Source organism: Cervus canadensis, chromosome 16, assembly GCF_019320065.1.
Source record: "Cervus canadensis isolate Bull #8, Minnesota chromosome 16, ASM1932006v1, whole genome shotgun sequence".
Lineage (NCBI taxonomy): Eukaryota > Metazoa > Chordata > Mammalia > Artiodactyla > Cervidae > Cervus > Cervus canadensis.
The window spans coordinates 37,046,509-37,060,083 of record NC_057401.1 but is presented as its reverse complement, the minus strand read 5'-3'; the positions used below and the strand labels follow the sequence as shown (position 1 = coordinate 37,060,083).

At 46.3% G+C, this 13,575-nt stretch overlaps 1 protein-coding gene across 2 annotated transcripts in view; it reads right to left on the bottom strand.

The window, feature by feature from the left end:
• PRLR (prolactin receptor) overlaps positions 1–13,151 on the bottom strand; it is a 144,235-nt gene extending 131,084 nt beyond the window's left edge. For both annotated transcript variants that reach the window (XM_043488660.1, XM_043488659.1), the window contains exon 1: positions 13,014–13,151. The gene's annotated coding sequence lies outside the window, so the exon portion shown is untranslated. The remainder of the gene's footprint in view (positions 1–13,013) is intronic.
• Positions 13,152–13,575: the final 424 nt, after the last annotated feature.

Here is a 13,575-nt window from a genome sequence, read left to right as displayed (position 1 = left end):
TAAATGAGCCAGCAGAATCCCAAGAACTGCCTGATACGTCCTGAGAGGGACGTTTGAAATCTTTCTCCCCTTCCTTTTGTTAGCTGCCAGTCTAATAAAGTGATGAGAGCATGAGAAATTCGAAGGATAAAAGCAGGAATGAATGGCTCCTAAACCTCAATAAGCCCTCTCAGCGTAAAACATGAGGTAATTATCAAGATAAGAAATTAAACCCTCTTTCCTGTTTTTCCTCTTCTTTTCCCCTGGTGATGTAGGTGCTCTTAAGATAAGAAAAAAATTTAGGGTAGATATAATTAAGTTGTCAACCAGATGTTACTGCACTTTCAACATGGGAGCAGATGAACAATCTGGATGAAGCCTTGATTTTTATTTCTCTTGGGGAACCACGGAGCCAAAATACAGCCACAGGAAACAGTGGAAATCCCAGGGACTTGGCTACACTTCCATTCTCTTTGGGCTCCACTACTTAAAAAAAAAAGTCACTGGACTCTGGTTTTTCCATTGCTTCATGGGACTCAGCTGTCATTCACCTCCACTTACAGGATTCATCACTCCTGAATGGGCCCCTAAAATGTTCATTATTACCAAAGACATATCCATGTTTAACTTCTCTGTTTCACGATATCACAAACCAAAAAAAGCATACCTGTTTTTGTTGTAAGCTGATACCATATTGTTTAAATCCTTTCATGGACTTAAGAAATAATAATGACTACTCCTTGTCTAATAAGCACTAACCTTTACTGCATGCTCACTATGTACCTGGCACAGTTCTCATGTTTTAGGTACGTTCACTGACTTCAGGCTCACAATGGGAGTGGGAGGCAAGGTTAAACTTTTCACCTTACAACTTCGGGAGTGAAGGCATAAGTCAAGGGAGCCCATCCAAGTTCACAGAGTATAATAAGGGCAAAGGCAGGGTTTGAACACTTGTGGGCTCTGCTTCCATAGGCCAGGCCCTCACCCACACTGGGCACTGACTTCCGTGATCTGATGGCCTTCGAGAAAGGATTTTTAAATTACCCTGTGAACTTCTGAGCTTTCCTGTTTCTCAGACTTTTCAGGCACGAAATAGTTCATATGAGAAAGTGAATTATTTACTTTGTGGAATACAGAGACCATAAACCCACCTTTATTGCTCATCACTTAAAAGCATCATACAGCTATTCTCTTTATAACTAGCAACAACCTGGGCTTCCCAAGTGGCACTAGTGGTCAAGAACCCACCTACTAATGCAGGAGACATAAGGGATGTGGGTTCAGTCCGTGGGTTGGGAAGATCCCCTGGAGAAGGAAATGGCAACCCACTCCAGTATTCTTGACTGGAGAATTCCATGGACAGAGGAGCCTGGTGGGCTACAGTCCACCAGGTTGCAAAGAGTATGACTGAAGTGACTTAGCATAAGTAAATCTCTAGTCCAATCTCCCACTGAAGGGAAATCATCCTGCTTTAGCCTCCGCTACTCATGTCTCCTCCTTCAGCCACTGAATCAACACATGAAGCACCAAGAATGGCACCAACCTGCAGTGTCTGGGCACTGAAGACAGCTCCAATTGCTAGAAAAACCTGGGTATCCTATAGTCTCCTTCCACTGGTACTACTTTTCACATTAGGAACAAAGAAAAATGCCCCTTCTTCATCTTCTATATGAACACTTTAAAGAGCAGACAGCCACCCCATTCCTCTGGGGCTTTCTCTTCTACAGAAAACAAAATCTCAATTTTTTTTCTCACATTTCTCTGGTTCACCAGTCTGCTTCCTTGTTGCCTCCTACTGGACACACTCTGAGTTGCCAATGCCCCTAGTCAAAGGTCCATCAGAGAATTAGGTGCAGGGATCTCAGATGTCCTAGCTTTAAGCCTTGGGTCCTATATTAAAGCTGGCAGGTCTATGGCATGCCTTCCATGGCCAGAAAGTGTGACCTGATCCCAGGTCCTGTGTCTCTCTCCCATGGAGCCCATCACATTTGCTTCACTTAGGCCAACAGTGTTCAGGACACAGAAAAGATTTAAGACTCCTAACCCTTAGACTCCATGCATTTTCCCTTTCATTTTACACACAGAAAAGGACTATGAGCTCAAATGAAATCCTGGCCCTGAGTTAGTCCATTTGTGATTAACTGTAGACACACATGCGGGCATGTGACCATTTCATTTTAGAGAGCCCGAAACTGACTGGAGTGTTGAAATCTCAGGGTTATAGACTGATAAGTCTCTGAGAAAAACAAAACACGTATGCTATTTGGAGGACCCTGCCATCTGCTTTTACCAAGTCATTCATTCAGGGTTACATAAGAGTTTTCAAAATATTTTTCCCACCTGAAAGAAGGCAACCCAAGAAGACTTGAATTTATTCTCAGAGAGAAAGTCACTCTGGAGTACATTAAGCTAATGTCAAACAACCATCTCTTATAGCATGAATTCTCAGGCATCAAGGGCTTGACCTCTTCTTGTGCCTTTACTTATATAATCTTGTTCTTTCAGATTCTGGGAAAGATGGAAAAGAAGTTCTAATGATGGTTGATTCAAAGCTTACTTCTTAGAAGAGTGTTTGCTTTTAACAGAGGCACTGTTAAATGCTCAGATGGAAAAAAAAAAAGTAGAACCAGGTGGACTAGAATCAATTAGACATGGACTTGGGGGCCATCACACCACAGAGCCCCTCACCCACAGGGGTTTACCTATAAGGTCAACCCTGCCTGTACATGACCTCCTTCCCTTCCTCACAGGAGGTGGTTCTACTTGGCCAAAGCAGGGACACACTGAGGCTGTAGGTGAGATGGGGTGGTGGAATTCCAAGCACTTTGTATGTGTTTATTCAATCTTTCAAATAACACAAGTATCTGTGAGGCACCGGTGGGGTGAGGCACCGGTGGGGTAAGCCACCCAACTATCATAGTTCAGTTTAGCGCAGTGCTACACATATAGTAAATGCTCAGCAATATAGTTGCTATTATGAGTTCAGAATGATAATATTTTGGTATGAGTTAAGCCAAGGTCCACTTTTGTATTTTATCAATAAAGGAAACTTTTGTTTTGCATAAAAAAGTTCAAGGGACTGCTTGAAGGACTTTAGAGAAACAACTATTACATAAGTCATTATAAAGCTCCCTTGGCTTTCAGATCCCCTTGGACAGGAAGCAAACTGACCTATGAGCCATTAGTCTTACTCTCTAGACTTGAACTTCCTTTTATTGCAGACATCTCATCCACGTACTGAGAAAAGACAAAATGAGTTCCCACATCCCTTCCAACCAAAATTCTAGGATATGTTCATTTCATGGTGAATATAGTAGCCAAGGAATCTCCTGAGGGCTTACCATCATTTAGAATTATCTTGACCTATGAATGAAGTTCTCTTTAGGTACTCCCCAAATCAGGCCAGACTACCGCAGTTCCTTCTAAGGTAGTGTGATTTTATTCTCCCAACACAGCCCAGGTGACTCAAGTGGTGAAGAATCCACCTGCCAGTGCAGGAGACATGGGTTTGATCCCTAGATCAGGAAGGTACCCTGGAGAAGAAAACGGCAACCCACTCCAGTATTCTTGCCTGGAGAATTCCATGGACAGAGGAGCCTGGTGGGCTACAGTCCATGGGGTTGCAAAGGGTCGGACATGACTGAAATGACTGAGCACACAGCATATTCTCCCAAAACACCTGTTTCCTTGAGATGTCAAATCAAAAAGTCTGCTTTCCTAGAAAAATCTTCCAAGCGGGTTCCCTGAGGTTTTAGGCTTGGGCCTCTTCTAACTAAACTGATAGGGCCCAATGTTTGTCTGTCTGTCTGTCCTGGAGCCTGAGGAGGAATCCTATAGGGGCAAAATCTTCATGGAAATGTGCTTCTAGAAAACACATAAGTCCTGGCTCATTGTGAATCTCTTTGGCTGTCAATAATTAACTCTGGGACTCCTAACTGCAGCAGTCACACTGGTGGAGGGCAGAAATTATGTTTATACATACACACTGCTAAGAACTAGAGATGAAGGCTTATCACGGGTGAAAAACAACTGTCTCCACATAGATCAGGTGTCTTTGCAGGTCTAAGACCAGCCTGTCGGCCCTTCTGAGAGCCTAGGCAGGGAAGTTGAAAACATGCTGCAGCATATTTTGCAGCATCTGTTTCTGTTCGGAATACTGGGAACACGAGGAATGTTTTCCCAACCAGATTAGTGCATTATATGATGACCAGGTGGTGCTGGTGTAATGGGTCCAAATAACTCACGAAGAGTCAGAAACGACTTAGCGACTGAGCAACAACAAGCTGCCAAACATCAAGACTAAATTTCATCTAGACTCACCAGGGAGAGATCTTAGAGATCTTAGTGATCTTTGAGGGCGTCTCTTCTCTACCCAGAGGAAGCGCTGATACTCCATGGAGGCCGAAGTTTACTCAGAGGGAGCGGCTCTCCCCAAGACTCCAAGGGGTGCTGGCACTACTTGGAACACCTGTTCTGCTGCACCTGGCCCTTTAGGTCACGGATGATAGGGTGCCATCAAGACAGTCAGTATAAAAACCTCATTGAAGGAGACAGCCTAGGGTGGACCTGGCTAATTCCTTTTGCTCCATTTTGATCAAACAGTTTATTTCAAATATCACATATGGAAATTTTTGTAAAATCTCATCTATCCATTGCCAACTGCTTCACACTGGGAAGATGGCCATGACTTCTCTGCTGCTTTGAGAATAAGTATTCTTGCTTGCTTGGTCCCACTCCTGGGACCGACCTGGCAGCTCTCAAGAATCAGGCCCCTGCTCTTGCTGGGGTTGGTGCCAGGGCACCCAAGGTGGCCCGTGGCTGGGATGTTCTGAGGGTAATCAGAGGCAGCTGGTGTGCAGCAGGAAGGGCACCAAACCAGAGTCCCAGCTTTACTCCTCAGTAGCTGGGGATCTCGGTCAAGTCAGTTTCCTTACCTATAAAATGGGTATAAGAATCTCTATCTCGGAAGGTTGTTCTGCAGGGTAAATGTAAGCAGTCTGACACATTATAGACAGAGGATGGATCACTGTCATTAATGAGATGGGTCCCAGGTGGGGGTCACGATACCAGAGTCCCAGGTTCCTGTCCCTCGTTAATTCAATGACCATGAGCCGCTCACTTCTCAGCCTTCTCTACCTTCTCTACGGGATTTCCAAGATCTTTTTTTAACCTGAAGAGTCCATACTTCCATGACTCCAAGCCCCTCAAATAACAGAAAAACACACTCAGCCCAGAAAGGTCAAACCACTTGTCCAGGGTCACAGAGCCTGGGGGGCCACAGAACCAGCAGGTGTCCTCCCCTCCCAGTCTAGGGTTTTCCTACTGGAGGGCAGAAGCTTTCCTGTTTACCTAGTGAAAAGAGACAAGAATTCGAAGGTCAAGAAGGAGAGCGGACTTTGCCTTGGCCTTGGAGGTCAGTGTACATGTTTCTAAGATGAGGGTTGTAGGACGTCAGTCAACGGCAAGGTCCATCCTCTCAAAACCTCTCTGTGGACAACCACCCTTCTGGTATTGCCCACCACTGAAACTCTATAAACCGTCTTTTTTCTCAGCAGCTATATTTGACTTTGGCCCATGTCAGCTATCCTCTCTCCCAGGCCCATGCTATCTCCTTAATCCCTGGTTGGGATAGTCATGGGGCAGCCGCCCACAGAGGTCAAGGGACCTGCTAAGAAGAAGAACCTGGCAATGCCCAGAAAGCTCTATGGAGAGGCCACTGGGTCCTTTAGGCCTAGCTCTGGCAGATTTCAGCAGCTTCTTTACCTGGAATTCACTTGGGGCCAGCAGATTTGTTTAACCATCCACACAAAAGATCAACACACCTTATTTATTTTTTAAAGGGCTGATTCTAAGGTGAACTCAGGTGAGCAAACACTTTACTCAGGTCAGCAGCTCCCTTAGGTGGCCTGGAGTCGGCCCATATGGATCACCCTTCAGTAACCTTCATCTCCAAGGCTGGCAAGCTGGCCTGGTCCTAGCCCCCAGGGCTGCGTCACTGGCAATGGGAAATTTCCTTCCATGGGTTCATCAGGAAGACAGTGCCTTCCCTGGTTCCTTTCTAAAAGAAATGGGAATCGCTTTGTTCACCCTCTGGGCTAGTTGCATTGTCCAGTATGTACAGCTTGGAGAACAGGGAAGAAAAAGCACAGACCTCATTGAGCCTACACATTCTCATCTTGTACCTGTTAGCCAGGAGGATTATCCAACCCCCCCACTTGGTGGGTTAGAAGCCCTGACTGACAAAAAAGACACAAGCTGTGAATCACTGGTAAGGCCACACTGGTGCACCAGCTGAATTTCAACCCTGCCATCCACTCACCTGGGAGTTTTTAATTTATATCTGGCATATTCTAGCATTACTGAGAACTTCTAGGTGCCAGGCACTGTTTTACAGGCACTAATTCATTTAATTTTCAATGAAGAATTTATTTAGATGGGGTTATGGGTTAAATTGTCTCCCCATTAAATTCATATGTTGAAACCCCAGTAACTCAGAAAGTGACCATATTTAGCTGCTGCTGCTAAGTCACTTCAGTCGTGTCCTACTCTGTGCAACCCCACAGACGGCAGCCCACCAGGCTCCTCTGTCCCTGGGATTCTCCAGGCAAGAATACTGGAGTGGGTTGCCATTTCCTTCTCCAGACCATATTTAGATACAGCTTCATTACAGAGGCAATGACATCAAAATGAGGTCATTAGGCAGACTTTAATCCATTATGACATGTCCTTATAAAAAGGGGAAATTTGGATGTAGACAGTCATTTGGAGTGGAAGTCATGTGAAGATGAAGGCAGAGATTTGAGTGATGCATCTACAAGCTAAGGACATAGCAAACACTGCCAGCAAATCACCAGAAAGTAGGTGACAGTAAGGAAGCAGAATTGTTTTCATGGCTGTCTGAAGGAACCAACCTTGATCTCACATTACTAGGCTCCAGAACCTGTGAGACAATACGGTTATACCATTAAAGCCTCTCAGTTAGTGGTACTTTGTTATGACAACCCTAGCAAGCCAATACAGTTGAGAAACAGAATGATCTCATGTTACATGTGGACACTGAGGCATAGAGAAGTCAAATGCCTCCCTAAAGCCACACAGCTCACAAGGGGCAGGCAGTTTATTCCAGAATTTGTCTTCTTACCTATGTTAGAAGGGGGTGTTTGTCCATTGCCAGGCTCAGAGACTCAGCTGCCTGGTACATCTTCATAGCCTTTTTTGGGGGTATGTTTTCTCTTGGATTCCAAGCAGGGACACAATTGTCAAGACACTTGCTCTACCACAGGATGGCAGACCTGTGTGGGCTGGACTATGGCTTCACTAGGGAGAGATCATGGACCGTCAAGGAGTTCATCTGCTTCTTTCTCTTTACAATAGGACTATGGCTTCCTGATGCAAAAAACTGACTTATTGGAAAAGACCCTGATGCTGGGAAAGATTGAAGGTAGGAGGAGAAGGGGATGACAGAAGATGAGATGGTTGGATGGCATCACCGACTCGATGGACATGAGTTTGAGCAAGCTCCGGGAGTTGGTGATGGACAGGGAAGCCTGGCATGCTGCATTCCACGGGGTTGCAAAGAGTCAGACACGACTGAGTGACTGAACTGAACTGAACTGATGCCCAAATTAAGCTTCATCTCAAAGGATGAGCATTCAATTGCTTAAGACCAAGACAGAATTATTTTTAAACACTGCAGTTGTGAAGACAGATGCTGGAACAACCTGCTTGCCACTGCTTAGCCGTGTTGCCCTGTGGAAACACTGACTCTCTATGCCTCAGTTTCCACAGGTAACATAAGATCATTATAATATACTGCCCACCTGTATAGGCTGCCAGGCTGCCACACCAAAGCCCCACACACTGAGTGGCTTGCACAACAGAAATTTATTTATAATCTCACGGTTCTGGAGGCTAGCTTTTATCAGGAGGAAACACTTACATGATGTTGATTTTACATGACAGAGACTGTAAAAGAAAGCAATAGAGTCACCGACAGCACCAGAACAAATAACAAACGAGCTATTTTTCTGAAAGCCTGCTGTGCCAGCTTGCCTTCCCCTGACAGGAAGCCCGAGGTGGACAGTGAGGAGAAGAGCTTCCAAGGAACACCATTTCCAGGTGATTTTATTACAACAGGCTCCTAAGTGTTCCCTGGGCCTCTGGGCTTGCTCCTTCCAAACTGATCACCACATTTCAGCCAGGACTGCCATTCTGTAAATGGGAATCTGATCGCACATCTCTTCTGTAATCTTCTGCAGCCTCAGCCTTCTTGCTGGCCTCAAAGGCCATCCTGAGCTGCTCTGCCTTCTGGCCTCAGGTCTCCCCCAGACTCCAGGCCACACACTCAGGGTTCTGACCACTTCACATCCTAGTTTCCTTGATAACACCTGCCCTGTAGGTGCCTCTGCTCCCACACAGGGATCCTCTGTCCAGGAGCATGCCATCTGGGGCCCTCCTCCTCCACACTTTACCCTCAAGACTCAGGTCAGGCATTAAGTCCTAACAAATTCTTCCCAGAGCAGCTCAGTTGGGTCCCAGGCCATCTCATGCATACCCACTGCCCTGGGGTCTTTCAAGACTACCGACTTCTTCACACTTGTTATCCCCATTACTGATCCATGTGCCTGTGTCACCAACTAGCTTCTCAGGGACAAGGACTTTCATTTATCTCTAAATCATTAAGACCTACCTTGTTATATAACTGGTGCTCAATAAACATTTATTGAGAGAATAAATAATGTGTTGAGAAGTGAATAAATGAATCAATCATAGTTTAATATTATAGCCAGGGCAAGGATCTGGACTCTGTCATGAGTATCTCTCCTGTCATGTTCCCAGATATTCAGGGTCTCTTGTGAAGGATCTACTGCCACTCTCAGTTCTGTGCCCTGCTCTTCCCGACTCTGTTTTCTGGGAAGCCCCAACCTCTTGCTGAGGTTTTACCTTTGTTGTGGGTGGATATTTAAATGTGCTCCAATGCAGGTGGCTGAGAAATACAGGGTAAGTGGGAAGAAAGGGCCTAGACTAAGATAGAAGGAGGTTAAGTCTAAAGAGTGTTCTGGAAAGCTGGGGAGAAAAAGTATGAGGGGGAGGAGGACAGCAGGGAGTCCCAGTTCCAGGATAGAGTAACAAGCCTCTTAATACTTCCAGGCACAGTCCCTCTGATGAAGGCAAACACATATAAACAAGAAAATGAAATGAAAATGTCATGTTGGTGAGCACCCAAAGGGTAGATGCCCTCAAAGAAGAGATGGATCGTGGTGAGACACAGGTACTATCTTTCTCATAGAAATATTTGGAATCAGAGAACGAACTTGGTGGTAGTTCTCTGGGAGCCTGTGTGTGTGTGTGTGTGTGTGTGTGTGTGTGTATGTGTGTGTCTGTTAGTTGCTCAGTTGTGTCTGACTCTTTGCGACTTCATGGGCTGTAGCCCACCAGTCTCCTCTGTCATCTCCAGGAAAGAATACTGGAGTGGGTAGCCATTCCCTTCTCCAGGGGATCTTCCTGGCCCAGGGATCGAACCCAGGTCTCCTGCACTGCAGGCAGATTCTTTACTGCTTGAGTCACCAGGAAAGCCCCTATGTGCAAGGAATGCCCTGGAAACCAGCCAGGCTCAGCAGACGGGACCAGCTGCCCCGCCACTGACAGACATCTGGCTCTCCCCTGCCTGCTGTGTTTCTGGTGCTGGGGCCACTTCTGCTGCCCCGTGGTTGAAGGGGCTACAAGGCTGGTGCCTTGGAAACACACAGAATCAACACTGGGCCACCCTCTCCATGGGTATGTCCCCTTTCTTCAGGGACTGTCATTTAGGGGGATTCAAGGTGGGAAGGCAGTTACTCCTCACCCCACTCACTGCCCCTACCTCAACCCTCTGCATCTGATTAACTGTCCACCCTCACCCTCAGCTCCCCAAAAGACAGGGAGCAAAATGTGTGTCTCTAGATGAGCCCCACTGTTCAAAACAGGCTTCGGGCCAAGTGGCCCACATTCCTTCCCCCAGATAAGAAATTCTCTGGATTTCCAGTGGTTATGACTCCATGCTTCCACTGCAGGGGCATGGGTTTGGTCCCTGGTTGGGGAACTAAGAGCCCACATGCCACACAGTGCAGCATAAATAGCATAAAACAACTAGTTCTCAAACATTAAAAAAGAAAGAAGGAAGGAAGAAGAGAAATTCTCAAGCGTTCTCTACCCTGGTCCTGATTGTCTGAGTCAGGTGAGCATGAACAGGGTATGGACAGATCCCAAGCAAAATACCCTCATTGTCTTACTGGATTCATTCACCCCTTTCATCACAAGGAGAGAAAGTGATACGGGTATCAAGGAATGCAAGTATCACACCCTGCAGAGGATCTTGTTTTAAGCAGTGACCTTGCCCAAGACAAAGGTCTGCTTGGTGAACTCTTTTGCCTGGGGACCACTACCCATGTGATGAATTTTGAGTGGTGAATGGCTATTGACCCTGTAGTTTCTGAGCTGACTTTTCAGTTCCCTTGGAGGACCATCCCTTCCACCCAGACTCTAAGCTGTACTCCCAAGGCTGGGCTCCAACAGCTCCCACATATGGGCTGCTACTGTGTGGCACAGACCTTCTTTCCCCTCAAATATGAACATCTGGAGGGTTTGGCTCATCTCTCACAGCTGTTTCCGAGCACCTGAATCCCCTGCTTGCTCTTCCTGTTTCCATAGCGATTATTTGGGCTAATTCTGCTGCATTGCGATTGGGCTGAAAAATGAATGCTTGGAAAGTTGGATTCTGATCCCTTGGTGAGAGTGCCTTTTTTTAACCTGGGATGTGAGGTTAGCTTGAAGCTCCCTTGGTTTTCCTGGTTCCCTACAGCTTGCCTCTGGTTCTGTACATGGAACATCTCACAAGAGAGATGGGTTCTTGGTTGAGGAGGGGAACATCCCAGGCAAGTTTTGCCCCACTGCAATTAAAACAAAAAGGCTCAGCAGAGCGAGCAGTGAAGACCTGCCTGAGATGACCTTAGGAGCTTCAGATCTCCTGGTGTCTGGGCAAATTTGCTCTTTAGGAAAGATCTTGGAAGGTTGAAAGGGTTCAACAAATATTTATTGGATGTCTTCATTGTACTGGGCTGATGGATGATGTGGTCACTGTTCCTGCCTTCATGAACTTTCTGTCTATAAGAACAGGAAAGGCCTAGTGGGGGTAAATGGGGAGCTGGCTTCTCCTACCGAGCATTGGTCTCAAGAACCTACCTTAGGTCCCTGCACTAATGTTTATTTTCCCACTTCAAACCTTTCTCCTTCTTCCTTTTATGACATCCCATGGACCTCGCTGCTTTCTTGCCATCCACCCTTTCCATTGTTTCTGCCTTTTATCTCCCCAAATGGGTAAAAGTCCTGCGGTATATCCATACAGTGTGAGATTACTCAGCACCAAGTAAAAATGCTTCCCTGGTGGCTCAGCAGTAAAGAATCTGCCTGCCAATGGAGGAAACGTGGGTTCAATCCTTGTGTTGGGAAGATCCCCTGGAGAAGGAAATGGCAACCCACTCCAGGATTCTTGCCTGGAGAATTCCATGGACAGAGGAGCCTGGCGGACTGCAGTCCACAGGGTCACAAAGAGTCAGAAACAATTTAGCAACTGAACAACAACAACAACAAAAAGAAATGAGCTATTGCGCTATGAAAAGACATGCAGGAAATAAAAGACATGCAGCATATAAACTAGGTGAAAGAATCCAGTCTGAAAACACTACAGCCTGTAGAGTTCCAACTATATGAGGAAATTCTATGTGGAAACACAGAACTATAGAGAGAGTAAAAAAGGTCACTGGTCGCTAGGGGCTTGGGGGAAAGGAGGGGGGAGTGATGTGGTGAAGCACAGGGGATTTTTAGGGCAGTGAAACTATTCTCTATGACATTGTATCGGGGGATACATGACATTATGCATTTGTCAAAACCATGGACCTGCGCAAATGCAAAGAGTGAACCCTAATGTAAACTATGGACTTTAGTTAATACTCATGTATCCATGCTGGTTCATCACTGTAATAATTGCACCATACTAATGCAAGACTTTTGAACTGTGGTGTTGGAGAAGATTCTTGAGAGTCCCTTGGACTGCAAGGAGATCCAACCAGTCCATCCTAAAGGAGATCAGTCCTGGGTGTTCATTGGAAGGACTGATGCTGAGGCTGAAACTCCAGTACTTTGGCCACCTCATGCGAAGAGTTGACTCACTGGAAAAGACCCTGATGCTGGGAGGGGTTGGGGGCAGGAGGAGAAGGGGGCGACAGAGGATGAGATGGCTGGATGGCATCACAGACTCGATGGACATGAGTTTGAATAAACTCCAGGAGTTGGTGATGGACAGGGAGGCCTGGCATGCTGTAATTCATGGGGTCGCAAAGAGTCGGACACGACTGAGCGACTGAACTGAACTGAATGCAAGATGTTAATAACAGAGGAATCCATGTGTCAAGGAAGGAGGGATGTGAGAATTCACTGTATTTTCTGTGCGATTTTTTTATGTAAACCTAAGACTGATCTAAAAATGAAGTCTGTTAAAAACAAGTTAAACCCAAAAACTTCAGCCCAAATCACCCAGATTTCTCTTGATTCATTTGTATGGGCTCCACTGGGTCTTCACAGTTCACTGCCTGGCCTCCCTCTGCCCCCCAGCGGTCTGGAGATGTTTCCAACTTGCCATCAATGCAATGCATCCTGACTTCATCATCTTTTGCTCCCCCTTCCCACATCCCCAGGCCTGATCTGTCAAGTGACCAAGCAGCTGTATCCTCATGCTGTCGTTTTGATCTTCGCCCCCATGCCAGTCCACACTCGCTCCCTGGAACAGCCAGGGTCTAGAGGGGGCCTTCACGTTGGTCTTTATATTCACCTGCCGCTTTCTTGCTCGTCTCTCCTCAAAACAAGGACTCTTCCCTAAGAACTTCGTGCAGTCATTGACACCCTAATCCTACTGCATGCCTCCTGCCCATTCGCAAACGCAGAAGAGAAAAATGAAAGAGAAGATTCAAAACTGACAAAGAGAGCTGAAAGTCTCTCACCTGTGGCCTTCCTGTCGTCTGTCACCTGGCTCCCACTCTGGGCTGGAGCCTGCCGCATCTTTGTTTTGTATCTCAGAGGCCAGTGGCCTCAGATGACACTCCCTCTACATTTCCTCCCCCAACAAAGAGAACGTTGGGACTCTAACCAGTCACCTTTTTACAACCTGGGAAAAGGCACAGCCCACTGTTAATAATTTATCTGTGTATTAAAGTACCCAGGGTTGTTAATCATTGTTCAATTATGGGGACAGGGCAGGCAAGACAATCTCTTGCTGGAAAACACGAAGGCACACTTTGTCTCTGCAGGTTCCAAGGGTCAAGAGCATGGGGTCAGGGGAAGGCTTGCTTATGTGTTTCTACTGAGTTTAGATGGGGATGGGGAGTGTGAGAGAGGACCTCAGTCTTTAACAGGTTCTAAGCAAAAAGTCAAAGTTGATTTTGAAAGAAAATACTAATCCTCAAGTTTCTAGAAAAAGCAGTTCATCAACTCCTGTGAAACAGGCAAAAGAATGGCTCATTCTCATACCACACTCAGCGGTCTCATACAGAGCCTACACCCCAC